The sequence below is a fragment of the Vombatus ursinus genome, unplaced genomic scaffold (genome assembly GCF_900497805.2).
Source record: "Vombatus ursinus unplaced genomic scaffold, bare-nosed wombat genome assembly UNPS02014770.1, whole genome shotgun sequence".
Lineage (NCBI taxonomy): Eukaryota > Metazoa > Chordata > Mammalia > Diprotodontia > Vombatidae > Vombatus > Vombatus ursinus.
The window spans coordinates 36,718,858-36,735,617 of NW_020954548.1; positions in this window are offsets into that span (position 1 = coordinate 36,718,858).

Consider the following 16,760-nt stretch of genomic DNA (forward strand, 5'->3'; position numbering starts at 1 on the left):
GAATTCTGGATGAACATTTGTCAGGGATATGGAATTGACAGAGTGATTCTAGATCTGATGAAACCATTAAATGGGCTGGACAAAGCTCGGCTTTGTATACATGTCTGTAACTGAAGGCAACACAAGTGCTATGGTGGGTAGAGGCCCAGGAGAAGCATGCATGGGTATATAGATGCTATATTCTAATGCTCTGAGTCTCTAGGGAGACTGCTTTGTATCTATGTCTTGCACATAGTAAGCACGAAAGGATTATTTGTTGAATTGATTTTTCTAGTTCTATGAACATTATTTAAATCACTATTTGGAGCTGTTCTAGATCTGACACCAAACTGGGCTCCCCCTTTGTTTTCCAAACAGCAACCCAAATCATTAAAACAGAAACAAAGACCAAGTCACCTTGATACAGAGTGAACAAGAGAGTGACTAAGTCACTCTTAGAGGACAAGATAAAGTAGAATTCTGCGGTGATGCTCAAGACAGACCAAACCAGACCTGAAGACTTCTATCCAAACCAACTGAACCTTGGGAACCATGAGTTGAATAACAATTAAATCTCTTGGTTTGACCCTCTGAAACCTTACCTGGTCAAAAATTTGTATTATTGTTCTTCTTCTTGGACCAAATGAGATCATGTGTGGCCAGGGCACTTCAAATCTTGAAGTACTACCTAAATGCTAGCTATTGTTGTTATGGAAAACTGTTGTGTAATCTGGAAGCCTAACAAGTGGTCCCTTGAGACAACAACATCCTTACCAACTTCTGCCTCATATGGCCCATCAAATTCCTCCCCACTCTCTTCACCCACCCTACCTTCTACTTGGGACAGGCTTGAGGTGAAGGTGGAGAGAGGGACCTAGTCTTCCTCTGCCTTCAAACAAGTTGTAATAACAATTATCACTATATTTCTTCTACTACAGTCCCCCACCAATGCCTCACCTTTGCACAAATACAACCTGGGTTTTCTTAACTGAGACTAGAAGAACACAAGCTCTGGCAAGTCCATTTGATGTTTTAAGAATGGGTCTCCTCATCTCATCTGGGCTGGTAGCGGAAGAACAACTCACTGGCTGATCCCACTACTGGTCAGCCCTGGGAGCTTTTGATCTACTTACCTCCTTCTTAGGCAAACTGGTGACCACCTTGCTGGGGAGCAAGGGAAGGAGGGGCTCACTATAGGGATACTGAACTTGATGCCAACACCCTATCGTCATAGCCCACTGAAGTTCAGAACCCCCTCACTCAAGAGATCCCCTGACATCTCATCACCACCCAGATTGACTGAGGCTTTCATAGTCAACACTTTCTCAACTCATCCTCACTTGGAGATTGGAGGGCTAGAAGGTAGGGAACTAAACTCCTCCCAAAGTTTTCCTTTGTAGAGGGCTTACAACATTCCATTTTCCATTAGCAACTCTGATTGGCTTCCACTCCTTGAAACATCATGTCTCGATAGAGCACCGGCCCTAGAGTCAGGAGGACCTGAGTCCAAATCTGGCCTCAGACACGTAACACTTACTAGATGTGTGACCCTGGGCAAGTCATTTAACTTGGGAACCATGAGTTGAATAACAATTAAATCTCTTGGTTTGACCCTCTGAAACATTACCTGGTCAAAAATGAATATTATTTTTTCTTCTTGTTGGACTAAATGAGATCATGTGTGGCCAGGGCACTTCAAATCTTGAAGCACTATCTAAATGCTAGCTGTTGTTGTTATGGAAAACTGTTGTATTTGTGCAAAGGTAAGGCATTGGTGGGGGACTGTAGTAGAAGAAATATAGTGATGATTGTTATTACAGGGCATGGAGAGATTTCCATCTGCTTCCACAGAAAAACTAATAAAACTCTAATGAGATGTGGAAGTATGGATACATATTTGAAGTATGGAAGCACTCCTAGTTGGTCATATAGGTTGCCACTAAGAACTCCCTTGACCTAACAATGCTCCTTAAAACAAAATCATGGACTTGAACTAAGGGACAATAAAAGCGCATGTGTGGAGTCTGTTGAATAGTGAAGGCTACTCTAGCAACAGATGGATGAGTTTAATTTCAAGCCATTTGATTATAATTATATTGCAACAGAAGGGTGAACAAAGTCAATAGAGAAAAAGTAGCTTTAGGGATTCAGTACAGCCAGGGCTCTTGAACTCTATGTACCACAGCAATCAAAACAGCTATAGTAAACAACCTTGGGCAGAGACAAGAACATTTTCCCATGCTTATAATTTGCAGAACCACAGGGCAATCCAGAGGAGTTTTGAGTTTAAAGAAACACAGGAGTTCCCCCTTCCCTCAAACCAAAACACACAGCTTTGTTCTGTTAATTAGTATGCCCCCTAGAAAAATAGACAAGACTGTTTTTTTGATAAAATGGGAAGTTTAGAGGAATCTGGGTCCTAATCTTGGGTTCTGCCCCTCACTCCCTGTATATCTTTGGGTTTATCTTTCTAAGCCTCAGTTTCTTTATCTGTAAAATGAAGGGGTTGGACAAGATGAGCTTCAAGGTTCCTTTCCACAGAAATTTTCTATGCTATCCCCATCTTACTGATGAAGAGCCAGATAAGTAATGTGACTTGCCCAAAGTTATAAAGTTACTAAGTGATAAAAACCTTAGTCCTCTATTCTTTCCTCCAGACTACATTGTCTCTGACACTAGGCCCTACCACTGATACACTACAGTGTGGGAAACCCCATTGTCTGAGTCTCCTAATCATAAAATAAGTATTGCTATTTGCAGGCCACTGCTTCAGCCAACTTTAGTTGCAAGACGAGAACAAAGTTTACCATGAGAAGTCGAGCCTTAATCACCCACCTCTCATTTTGTTCTCCTACAGAAGGGGGAGGGGGCTGGGAGACTCTTATTCATACAGGTGCTCAAAAGTCAAAGACATACTAAAGTCTTGGGTAAAGTACTTCTTAATAGGTGAACAACACACAGGACAATTAATGCTGAAATAAGTAAATGGAATCATAGGTTGAGAATCAAAAAGGACCTGAGAGAACATTTGGTCCAACAACTTCATTTAATATGGCAGCTAGGTGGTACAGTGGATAGAGTGTTGGATCTGGAATCAGGAAGACTTGAGTTTAAATCCAGGCTCAGATACTTACTCGCTGTGTGACCCTGGAAAAGTCACTTAACTCTGTCTTATCTGTAAAATAGGGATAATAATTGTACCTACCTTCCTGTGTTGTCATGAGGATCAAATGAGAGTATATTTGTGAAGTGTTTTGCAAACCTTAAAGTACTATTAATGATGATGATGATGATTTAGCTGGGGGGTCAAAAACCACCTCACTTCATCTTAGCTCTAATACCTTATTTAGAAGAAAATACTTCTTTCAAGAAATCAATCAAAAGATCCTAATTTGTACAATACCATGCTCAGTTGTTGAAAAGATGTCGAATAGCTCTCATCTAAATCCCAAGGGGACCTGAATACAGGGGTGTGTGTTTGATCTCCTCAGACCAGGTCTCCAAGTTTCTACAACAGGCCCCTTATTCTCCATCAGCCTCCTTGTTGTCTCCCCTGCTCCTAGGTCCACTTTAATAATTGCCAAGTGGCCTGAATTTCCCTTGCAAGTAGTTTTCTTACTCTAGCAAAGTGGGCGTTTGCTACATCTCTGGTTTATCTGCCAGGCATGCCCTTGGACAGAATCCCTAGGCTTTCTGGAAGGGTAGGTTCCTGAGGGTGGCCTGTATAGCACTGTTTTTGGCAGCATCCACCATTGGCAGGGACCAGTCTGCTATAAGCATGGAGTATAATAAAACAGACCCTGTTTGATGCCTTGGTTCATGCTTGCTCCATTGGCTTGTATGTGGTAGGCAGTGGTGAAAAAAAAATGAACACCTAAATTATTTTTAAGTTTTCTCCAGAATTTGGTAGTGAATTATGGAGCCCTAACCAGTCTGTGTGGGAAGCTTATGTAGGTGAATGACTTTTTTTTTTTTTTAAAATACTGTGGGGGCAGCTAGGTGGTACAGTGGATAGAGCACTGGCCCTGGAGTCAAGAGGATCTAAGTTCAAGTCCAGCCCCAGACACTTAACACTCTCTAGCTGCGTGACCCTGGGCAAGTCACTTAACTCCACTGCCTAGCCAAAAAAAAAATAATAAAAATAGAAAAATACTGTGTAGTCTAAGAGAAGACAGCGTCTAGAGATGGGAGACTTGGAAATATCATTCTGGATAAATAACCATTGCCATGAGGATAATGGTATTATCCTATGAATGGAGTACATCTGTTAGAAACTGAAGTCCAGCCTATCATCACAGTCACAGAGCCACTATTACGGACTTTCAGAGCCCTCATGACTTCACCAGGGTCTCTGTCTGCTGGCACCAGCCTTGGCCTCAAATGTCAAAGCCAGACATTCCATATTCAGTCAAGCTACTGGTAGCCCTGCTGGATTGAACTCTATGTTCTCATCTGCCCAGGGTGCCTAGCTTGTAAAGCATCATGAGCCAGTGGTCTTTACACTGTACTGTGACACCATGAAGAGCTCATTCTTTAAAAAAAAAGCTTTTTTAATCTCCCGGCAGGGTTACTCTCCAATCAAAGGAGGACCCTCCAGGTTTTCCTTTCACAAAGACCAACTGGACCTGATCTTTAAAGAAAGAACAAGGCTGTACTTTGAAGGTTGATTCAGGCTGACCCAAAAAGGGTGATGCTTACTCTTACTGTCCTTTAAAATAGAAAGAAATGCTATAGAGGCTCAGCTAGGTCATACAGCTAGGCTGAACAGTGAATGGAAAACTGGAATCAGGAAGGCAGGTCAAATTCTGCCTCAGACTAACTGTGTTACCCTGGGCAAGTCAATTAACCAATCTGTGCCTCAGTTTCCTCATCTATAAAATGATGGAGCTGGAGTCAGTAGCCTCTAATACTATTTCCAGCTCTAAATTGATGATCTTATGGAATTATTACAATAATTACAATTACAATTCATTCTCAGGGGCATGGAGGGTAGTGGGTATGCATGGTGATAAGAATGGGGTAATTTTGCTTAGATATTACTTTAGCTGTAACCCTTTGTATCTTAGATACCTGCCCTGCAAGCATATTCAGACTTTAAGCAGCTCCCAGCATAGTCCCACGAACAAGACTTCCCCAGGGACATGTACATAACACAGGGAAATCCCAAAGCAACCATAAAAGTGTGCTGGAGTCCCTCTGTGAGAATTCATCTGGGTGGACTTTGCCCATTCTGGTGAGCCACAGGTGCACTGGCCCTTTGCACACCAGTGATTCCTGGTTGGTCCCTTGGCTCCTGTGATGGTGAGACTGGACCAAAGACAATGAGTGACTGAGCCAGTAAGTGCTGCCTATTCTGAGGGTGACAAAGAGTGAAGAGAGATGCTTTCCAATCTCTTTTGATATGGCTTTTTTGTTGGATTGCAATCAATATCAGTTCTGTCTTGAATTTCCAAGGGGTAAAGGCGATTCCTCCTCCTTACTTCTCCCCAGTCTAGTAGCATTAGTGATTGCCTACACATAGCAACAAGAATATGTGTCTGCCTAAGGGAGCATGAGACTAGGTGTACCTCAAATCTCAGGCTGCCTGACTTCTTTGAATACAGAGGATGAAGTGATCCCAAGAAAAGAGAGGAAGGAACATTTATTAAGCACCAACTATGTGCCGGACACTTTGCTATGGGCTTTGCTCATTAAATTTTCACCACAACCCTGTGAGGTAGGTATTATTAGTAGCATCCTCATTTTACAGATGAGGCACACAGAAGTGAAGTGACTCGCCTAGGGTCACATGGCTAGTAAGTGTCTCAGGCTGGATTTGAACTCACATCTTCCTGACTTCAGATCCAGGGCTCTATCCACCGCATCATCTGGCTGCCTTTATAGCCCACAGAGTAGGTAACTTTTTCTCACTCAAGTCATCAATCTTTTTTGACACAGGTGCCTTATCACAGGAACTAACAGACCTATCAAGATCGGCTAGTCATGCATGTTCTTTAGCAAAGGTCAGAGCACGTGTGGCCCACCAGAAAGGTCCAGAGTGCAGGTCTATCTCCATCCATACTTTATGGACACATTAAGAAAGACATGTAAGGACACCAGACAGCTGATAGCCCTATTGTTCTGTCACAAAGAAGTCCCACCTGCCTTTTGTTCACCTTATTAATGCATTCAGCCCTATGGCCACAAGATAAAGACTAGTTTAGGAAATACCAATTCAAAGATTTTCAGTCACACAGCAGAAGAGAGAATGGTACCCTTGTTAGTGCTACTGCTTCAACAGCTACTTCCTTCATGGTACCACAACTCAATTGCCCTGCCTCCTTAATTGTGCTAACATCTACACTGTTCCTTCTGTTCCCCCTTTTTTCTCATATTTTCTTCCCAATTCAAAGACAGACAGATAGATAGATAGATAGATAGATGTATGGATGGATGAATAGATAGATGAAAACATGGATAGAAAGAGATTTTGATGAAGCTCATGCTAATTTATTTTTAAACTTACTTTTACAAGCATTTATTCTCTCCCACCCAACCTCCCCCTACATAATTGAACAATAAAAAGAAAAATAAAACCCTCATAAATGTATACATAGTCCAGAAAAAAATCCCACATGGGTCAGGCCTAAAAATATATGTCTCATTCTTCATTTTAAGTCCCTCATCTTTCTGGTAGGAGTTTGGAGGTATGACTCACTGTTGGTGCACTGGACTCAGGGCTCAACATTGGGTTGGTTGGAGTTCTAAAAGCCTTCGAAGTTGTTTTTCTTTGTAATGTTGCTGTCATTGTGTAAATTGTTCTCTAGGCTCTGCTCAATTTACTCTGTATCAAGTCATAAAGAAGTTCCCAGTTTCCTCTAAAATTGTCCATTTTGTCGTTCTTATAGCACAATAATATCCCATTACCTTTATATACCATCACTGATTTAGTGACTCCCCAAAAGGTAGGCACCCTTTTCCTTCTTAGCTTCCAGTGTGAGGCTACTGTGAAAGGAGCCTCTATAAACATCTTTGTGCATGGAGGTCCTTTTCATTTTTCTTTGATATCTTTGGAGTATGGGCCTAGTAGTGGTGTTGCTGGGTCAAAGGGTATGCACAGTTCAATGTTCACACTTATTTCTTTGTATGTCCACTAACTAAGCCCGGGTTATCCTACTGATTTCCATGTCACAGATAATTCTTTCATTTCTCTAGTAGTCCATAACCAAGGGGATGAGATGTTACCTCTAGAAGCAATCTTGAAAGGCTGAGGCTCTGGCTGGCTAGATTCTTGCCTTGCTCCAAAGTAAAGGATATTATTTTTTACTAGCAATAAAGTCATTTTGATGATATTGTAATGTAATACTACTTCAGAAAAGGGGGATAGTACTGAGAAGACTACATAGAGTGAGATGGAAATCCAAGGACACCTGTTTCAAGTTCCAAATAATCATCTAGGTATAGAACCCTGGACTAGGAGTCAGGAAACCTGGGTTCTTGCCATGACTCATCCATTGATTTATTATGTGAACTGGAACAACTATTTCCTCTTTCTAGACCTCAGTTTTCCAGTCTATAAAATGGATATCACAATCCCTGCTCTCCCTCCCTCAGAGAGCTGTTCTAAGGCTTGATGTAGGTCAGAAAACACTTTGTAAACTCTAAAACAATGTTCACATAGGAAGGTTTGTTATTATCATTATCACCATTATTGGTATTATAATTATTATTATTATTATCAGTGAAAATAGTACCACCTGCCTATGGTTTTATTATCCATAGCATATGGATATATGTATCCATATATATCCAAAGCAAGGACTAATCAGCCTGGAGGAGAAACTTTCAATGAACAGTTAATTTTCCTGGGAGAAAAAAAAATCTTATCCTTAAAACCAAACCAGCCCACCTGTGCAAACAGTCCTCTCAGTCATCTACTGTAACTGTAATGATTATTCAGGGAAATGAGGTTTCTTGGGATTTTTATGAGGCCAGAGTATTTGAGCTGGGAAGGAATAGATTGCCACCCTGTGCTGGTTACCATAACAGTCCTTTCTCCCATCCTCAGCCTGGAGTGATGCAGTGAAAAGAACAGGAATCTAAGGACCAAGCTTCCCACTGAGTTCTGCCATTTACTCCCTTTGTTACCTTATTAAAGCAAGTCACTTAATATCTCTAACCCTGTTTCCTTATTTATAAATTGATGGAATCCGGGAAGATAGATTAGATGATTTCAGGTCTAAATCTAAAGACTGTCAATCCAAGAGACTCACATTCTCAACTCTGCTGCTAATTAGTTGTGCCACTATGGATTGTGGGTAAGCATGTTACTGAGGCTTCAGTTTCCCCACCTGTAAAACTGTGGATTTAGACTAAATGATCTCCAAAAAACCTTCCAAGTTCTGGAGTTTTATTGTTTATGTCCTAAGGCAATTTCTAATTATAAACTGGAAGATTAGGTAGTTATTAAGTTAAATTAATAATATGGCATGGTTAAAAAATGATCCTCTGAGTACAAAGTCTCTGCATCTGCAGAAAAGTCACAATTGATTAGAAACTGCTTTAAGAAGAACAGAATTTTCCAAAGGAAATGATACTGTATGGTTTGTTGTGACTGATAATACAAATAAATGGGTGGTTGGCATGGAATTCATCTTTGTGTGGCAGGATTTGAGATCCTGATACCTTTATAAAATCACCACTATCTTCTGTAATTTTTAAATAGCTTCTGTGGGAAGTGAGGCTATTCAGGAATTAGGCAAGGGATAAGAGCCTGGCTGGGGATGAGATAGATGGATTTATATACTGAGGGGGGTATTCTGCCCTAGATTATCATTAGGAGTCATTCTTATTCTTCTTTCTTCCCCTTCCTCTTCTCTTATTCCCTTTTTTAGGTTCAGGAAACAATAAGTTCTGAAGTGACCTCAAAGATTTTTTTTTAATCCAAACCCCTCTTTTGACAGGTGGGAAAATCCAGGTCCTGATTGGCGAACTTTGTTACGAAAAGGTGTATGTGAGAATCAGGCACTTGTGGTGATCCAGTAGCCTACTGGGTAAGTCATCAGACCCTAAAGCTGAAGATTGTAGGTTCAATACCCATCTTGGTCACACTATAATTAAACCCAAAAGTGAACTGGTTACTGAAATAGAATTGTTGAAAACTGAAGGAATAGGGTGCAGAAATAATCACTTTATCTTAGAATATTATAAAAAAGAAGAGAGAACCTTGGCATAGTCTGACATACTTACTAAATTTAGGGAGAATGGCTTTTGAAGAGTTTAGACAAAGGATTGGTAAAATCCCATGGATTAAAATTCAACAAAGGAAATCAGCCTAGGAGAGGCAGGGGCAGAAAGATCTCAAAAGTGAAATTCTGAAGGTATAGAGAAACAGTTCAAGTAAGTAGGAAAAGTTACTGGAAAGACTAATGTAGAACTCACCAGTCAACTTGGATTTTTAAAACATATGTATAGAAGAAGGAAGGAAAGGCATATAACTTAGAATTCATTTTGGTTCAAAGAGCACTGCAAGTTCAGAATAAACTGAAGCTGATGATGAATCAAAATGACAACACCAAAAAAGGGATTTTTTTAAAAGCTATACTGGGGAAATGAAGAGTATCTTTTTTTTTATTTTTAAGGTAAATATACATTTTATTTTTTACTATGCTTTTTATTAACTAATTAATTTATTTTTAGTTTTCAACATTCACTTCCACAAGATTTTGAGTTCCAAATTTTCTCCCCATCTCTCTCCTCCCCCCACTCCAAGATGGCATGCATTCTGAATACCCCTTCTTCCAATCTGCCCTCCTTTCTATCACCCTCCCTTCTCTCATCCCCTTCCCCTTCTATTCTCCTGTAGGGCAGGACAGATTTCTATACCCCATTGCCTATATATCTTATTTCCTAGTTGCATGTAAAAACAATGTTTAGCATTGGTTGTAATAGAATACTATTGTGCTATAAGAAATGATGAGCAGGCAGACTTCAGAAAAACCTAGAAAGCCTTGTATGGTCTGATGCTAAGTGAAGTGAGCAGAACCAGGAGAACATTGTACACAGTAACAGCCACATTGTGCAATGACTAACTTTGGTAGATTTAGCCCTTCCCAGCAATGCAAGGATCTAAGATGTCTCCAAAGGCGTCATGATGGAAAATGCTATCAACATCCAAAGAAAGAACTATAGAGTCTGAATGCAGGTCGAAGCATACTATTTGCTATTTTTTTTTCTTCTATTGTGCTTTGTTTCTTCTTTCTAGTGGTTCCTCCTATTGATTCTAATTCTTCCTTACAGCATCACTAATGTGAAAATATGTTTAATAGGAATGTACGCATACAGCCTATATCATGTTGCACGATGTCTTGGGGAGGAAAGCAGGGAGGGAGGGGGAGAAAAATTTAAAACTCAAAAACTTATGGAAGTGATTGTTGATAAATCTAAATAAATTAATAAAAAAATTTAACATTTGTTTTTAAAACTTTGAGTTCCAAATTCTCTCCCTTCCTCCCTCCCCACCCACCCTCATTGAGAAGGTGAGCAATTCAATATAGGTTGTACATGTGTAATCATGAAAAACACTTCCATAATAGTCATGTTGTGAAAGACTAACTATACTTCCCTCCATCCTATCCTGCCCCTGTTTATTCTATTCTTTCCTTTGACCCTGTCCTTCCTCAAAAGTGTTTGCTTCTGATTACCTACTCTCCCAATCTGCCCTCCCTTCTATCATCCCCTCCTCTCTTATCCCTATTTTCTTTTAGGTAAGATAGATTTCCATACTCAATTGAGTATGTGTGTTATTCCCTCCTTAGGCCAAATCCAATAAGAGTAAGATACACTCATTCCCTCTCACCTCCCCCCCTTCACCTCCACTGTGAAAATTTTTTCTTGCCTCTTTTATGTGAGATGATTTACCCAATTCTACCTCTCCCTTTTTCCTTCTCCCAGTACAATCCTCTCTCACCCCTTAATTTCATATTTTTAGATACCATCCATTCATAACCAACTTACCCTGTGCCCTCTGTCTAGAAAGACAGATAGATAGATTCCCTCCAACTACCCTAATACTGAGAAAAATCTCAAGAGTTACAAACACCATCTTTCTATGTAGGAATGTAAACAGTTCAACTTTAATAAATCCCTTATGATTTCTCTTTCCTGTTTACCTTTTCATGCTCCTTTTGAGTCTTGTATTTGAAAGTCAAATTTTCTATTCAGCTCTGGTCTTTTCACCAAGAATGCTTGAAAGTCCCCTATTTCATTGAATATCCATTTTTTCTCCTGAAGGATTATACTCAGTTTTGCTGGGTAGGTGATTCTTGGTCTTAATCCTAGCTCCTTTGACCTCTGGAATATCATATTCCAAGCCCTCTGTTTCTTTAATGTAGAAGCTGCTAAATCTTGTGTTATCCTGATTGTGTTTCCACAATACTTGAATTGTTTCTTTCTGGCTGCTTGCAATATTTTCTCCTTGACCTGGGAACTTTGGAATTTGGCTATAATATTCCTAGAGGTTTTCCTTTGGGGGATCTCTTTCAGGAGGTGATTGGTGGATTTTTCCCATTTCTATTTTGCCCTCTGGTTCTAGAATATTAGGGCAGTTTTCCTTGATAATTTCTTGAAAGATGATGTCTAGGCTCTTTTTTTTTTTGATCATGGCTTTCAGGTAGTCCAATCATTTTTAAATTATCTCTCCTGGATCTATTTTCCAAGTTAGTTATTTTTCCTATGAGATATTTCACATTATCTTCTATTTTTCATTCTTTTGGTTTTGTTTTATAATTTCTTGATTTCTCATAGAGTCATTAGCTTCCATTTGCTCCATTATAATTTTTAAGGAATCATTTCCTTCAGTGAGCTTTTGGACCTCCTTTTCCATTTGGCTAATTCTGCTTTTTAATGCATTTTTCTCCTCTTTGGATTTTTGGACCTCTTTTGCCATTTGGGTTAGTTTACTTTTAAGGTGTTATTTTTTTCAGTATTTTGGGGGGTCTGTTGACTCAAGCTGTTGACTCATTTTTCATTATTTTCTTGCATCATTCTCATTTCTTTTCCCAATGTTTCCTCTACTTCTCTTACTTGCTTTTCAAAATCCTTTTTGAGTTCTTCCATGGCCTGAGACCAATTCATATTTTTCTTGGAGGCTTTGGATGTAGGAGTCTTGACTCTGTTATCTTCTTCTGGTTGTATGTTTTGATCTTCTTTGTCACCAAAGTAAGATTCTATGGTCTACTATTTTTGCCTTGTTTGTTCATGTTCCTAGCAAATTACTTACCTATTAAACTCTTTGATAGGTAGGGGTCTGCTTCCAGTGTGGAGAATGCACTGTCCCAAGCTTCAGAGGTTTTGTGCAGCTGTTTTCAGAGATACTTCTAGAGACCTGTAAATTTTCTCTTCTTCCAAGGTGCTATGATCAAAGGAGAGGTGTTTACTCATTTCCTGGTCTGTACTCTGGTCTATGAGTGACCACAAGCATGCTTTTCTGCCTCAGAACTGTGAGGAGGTTTCTCTCTCCACTGCCTCCACAAGCTCTACCATGCCAGCACTCCTCCTCTCCCCAGGACCACCACCCAGGACTGTGACCCAGATCCAAGCATGGGCAAAGCAAAAGAATCCTTCCTCAGTGCCAGCAAAGAGATCCCTGCAAACCCCCTCTGATCAGCTGCTTGATTCCCCCCAACCATAAAAAGAGAGCTCTGGAAGCAGCCACCACTGCCTCCACAGGGCTACACCAGGGCTGGGGCCGGACCATACTCCTCTCTCACCCAGGTCCAACAGATCTTTCCTACTGACCTTCTAAGTTGTCTTTGGAATTTTTGTGTCAAGAAGTCTGAAAACTGCCACAGCTGTCAGTGATTAAGTCCCTGGAGGCCTACTAAAGGTTTGCTGGGGCCCCATCTTTGCCTGGGTGGTGCACACTGAACTGTGCTCCTCTCCCAATCTGGCACAACAGACCTTTCCCATCAACCATTCAGGTTGTCTTGGACTGGAAATTTGTTTTATTCTGTCTTTTTGTAGGTTCCGCTGCTCTATAATTTGTTTAAAGTCATTCTTCATGGTATTTGGAGGGGTTTGGGGGAGAGCTCAAGCAAGTCACTGCTTTTACTTTACCATCTTGACTCTGCCTCTAAAACGAAAAGTATCAAAGAAAAAATAGGCCCATTTCTTGGGATGTTTGGGATGATGACAGTGGTCAACAGTGAGAAGGAATAATTTACTCATATTGTATTTTACTCCTGTTTTATCTGCCAAATGGAATACTACTTGCATAGAAAAAAAAAAAAAAGGTATGTCTAGTAGAAAATGTAAACCCCAGACAAGTAAGTAGATAGTAAGAAAGGGCCTAACTGCCCTTGATGATTTCAAGTCACCAAATCTCAATGATCAGCCTCTCAAGGTACTTAGAGAAACAGAGGTTAGGACTTCTGGGCTACCATCACATCTTAGAAAGCTTGTGGAGAAGTCCCACAGGACTGTCTTAATTTTTTTAAAAGGGCTGGGGGTAGGGTAGTAGGGTAGCAAACCATATTTGATTCTAATACCTGGGAAACTTCTAAAACATATTACTAAAGGGATGGTTAGTGAGCATATAGAAAAGGATGCAGTAATCACAAAGAGTCAACATGGTAAAAATAATTGACCTAAATTTTGGTAAAACATTTGAACAAATATCCCATACTGTCCTTGGGAATATGTCAGAGAGAGATAGGCTAGAGTCTAGACAATAGTTCATTTTGGAGGATTCAGGAATTGATTGAATGGCCAAAACTCAAACAATAGTTAGTAATGAGTTGGTATAAATTTCAAAAAAGAAAGTCTTCATAGAGGCATGCCCCAGTTATCTGTGCTATCTTATTAACATCTTTTAATGACTTAGTATGATGGCCACAGATGATATGTTTTCCAAATTTGCAGATGACATGAAAATGGAAGAAATAGAAAATGTATAGTAATTGGAATATAATCTGGACCTTTGATTTCAATGGGATAGGGAGCTTCCAGATAAAGAAACTCCCTCCACCAAGGCAGGTCAGCACCCTCTCTTCAACTTAGAATCTTGGCTAGAACATTGAGAAGTAGTTTATCCAGGGTGTTGTGGGCCAATACACACACACACACACACACTACACACACTACCTTCCAGGACTGTCAGTAGCAAAGAAGTTGTAGAATAGCCTAAGATAGTTTGCGTTGACTTTAGCCCTAGGTAGATTGATCTGGGACCCAGCTGTGGGTCATTTGAGCAAGAAGAATATGAACATAGAGAATTCTTGAGACTCCATATAACTGCTTTGCTCGTTGTCCTGTTTTTATCTTCTTAAAAAGTGTTTTTTTTAATTCTCTTGGCAATATCTTTCAGCTGGGGATATTTGAATTATTACTACTAAAATGATTATTTGAACTTTCAAACACTGAGGGACCCATGGCATAAGACCTAGAATCAGGATCTAGATAGAGATAGGATGTGCAGCTGCTAGCTCTTCCTGACTCCAAGGCCAGATCTCTATCCAGTATGCTATACTCCCTTTGGCAAACCCATCAGATGACAAAATTAGCATTCATAAAGTTCCTATAACACTGGATTGAATGCTTGGTTCAAAAACTTCAGTGCTACCAGTCTGAAATGTGACTAGGTAGTACATGACCTAAAAAAATTTCGAGGTTTTAGTACACTGCAGGCTCAGCGTGAGTTGACTATGTCAGTAGGCAGCTGAAAAAGCCAATGAAATCCTAGGGGGCATTAAGAGCAATATAGTGCCCAGAACTAAGGAAGGAGGTAATAGTCCTTCATGGATTCTGCCCTGATCAGACCACATCTCGAATATTATGTTCAATTCCAGGTGCCACATTTTAGTAAAGGTATTGAAAAGCTGTAAGGCATCCAAAGAAACATGGTGAAGGGACTTGAGATCATGTCATGTGAACACTGGTTGAAGGAAACAGAGATGCTTAGCTTGGAGAATCATAGGAGCCTAAATTTAGAGCTAGGAAGGACCTCAGAGATCATTAAGTCTAAGCCCACCTCCCCATTTTCTTTTTTTTTAATTTTTATTTGTTTAATTTTTAATTTATGGAATAAAATAAGCATTTCCATTATATAGTATAATTTTTAAAAAGATGATTGCACACAAAATTGCAAACCTATTATATATGCATTATGTTTCAGAGGAGGAAATTGGAGTCCAGAAAATTGACTTGGCCAAGGGCACATGCAGGTGCCCTTCAGATCCTTGAATTGAATGCATTTTCTGGATTTAAGCCTATTATCACTCATCCTACTACATTATGCTGCTTCTTAGAAAAGAAGTCTCATGGTGGACAAGAACAGTTGCCAACTATGTGATGTGTTCTCAAGTGGAAGAAGAACTAGATGTGCTCTTTTTGGCCACAGTGGGCAGAATCAGAAGCAATGGACAGGAGTTGTAGGGAGGTAGTTTTAGTCTCAAAAATCTTCCTAATCCTTAATACATTACAAAAATAGAATGGATGACTGGTCCAGGAGAAGGTGACTTCTCCATTAATGGACATCCTATAGGAAAGTCTTGACAAACACTTATCAGAGATATCAAAGAGGATATTCTTGGTTAGATGTAAATTAGACTTGGTGACCTACAAACCCCCTTCCTTCTTAGAGTCTGAGATACAGAGAAGAGATTTTACCAAGTGACTTGGCCAAAGTCACATATTGAGTTAATGGCAAAGCTAGAACTAGGACCCAGATTGTTGATCTCTTAGTCAAATGTTTTTACAATGACCTGGCTACAGTGGTGTGCTTGTAACAACCAGGTCTTCTTGCCCCCAAAATATGTATGCACAATACACTTTTAAATTTAATCTTGTATTATTAACACTTTATCTATCAATCTCTTAAGCCTACACAATTAACAAAATAATCAATCAAGTCCCAATCTGTAGTGTTTGTTGATTTCTGAGGTGTGAACACCCATAGTGAAGATTTAACAATGGGCTTTCAGGACCCTGTACAAGCTGTCTCCAGCACACTCTTGTCCAGCTACCCCCCCCCACACACACCCAGTCTGCTCATCTGGAGCCTTTGACGTTCCATCCTCAGTGTTACTGGGCCCTGAAAAAAGGGAAAAATGGGATTTCTGGATCTAACATTTAGCACCAAATCACCCTTCCCATTGCTCCTGCTCAGGTCTTCTCCTCCCATTCTAACAATTAAACTCCCTCTATGGCTTCTGCTATGGTCCATCCCCTACTCTGGTTGCTTTGAGACCTTCTGTTTAAAAAATATATATCATCATATGCCCCTGTTTTGCTGTTCACATTCTTCTCAATCCCTAGAGCCTTAGCATGCACTTAGGCCCATGATTGACTATGCTACCTGCTATAAAAATCACCCTACTCTCCATGCCAATTGCCTGGACCTCTTCCTCCATGGCACAGTGTCAGAATCCCCTGACATCAGGCCTCTCTCCCTGCTGCTGTGACCTGCTACAAAAGGTAGTGGCACCAACTCCTACCTGTCTTTCCCCACGTTCTCTAGCTAAGTTCAGCTGCCAAACTCCTCAATCTATTGATCCAAAGAATTCCTTTCTAGCCTAACTTCATGGACTTCCCCACTAGCTTTCCCTGTCTCAATAAGTCTAGCCTCTGAGTCCTGCTCTAGTTTCACCTACAATAACTAAATCTTGACCCTCTTTATATTACACTTCAGCCTTCTTTCTTCTCACTCCCTTCACCCTTTTCATTTCCCCAAACTTATTTCTCTGGCCTTCCAATACCTGACTTAGGCATCACTTTGTCCTGAAGGTGGGGTCATCTGGGTCAGA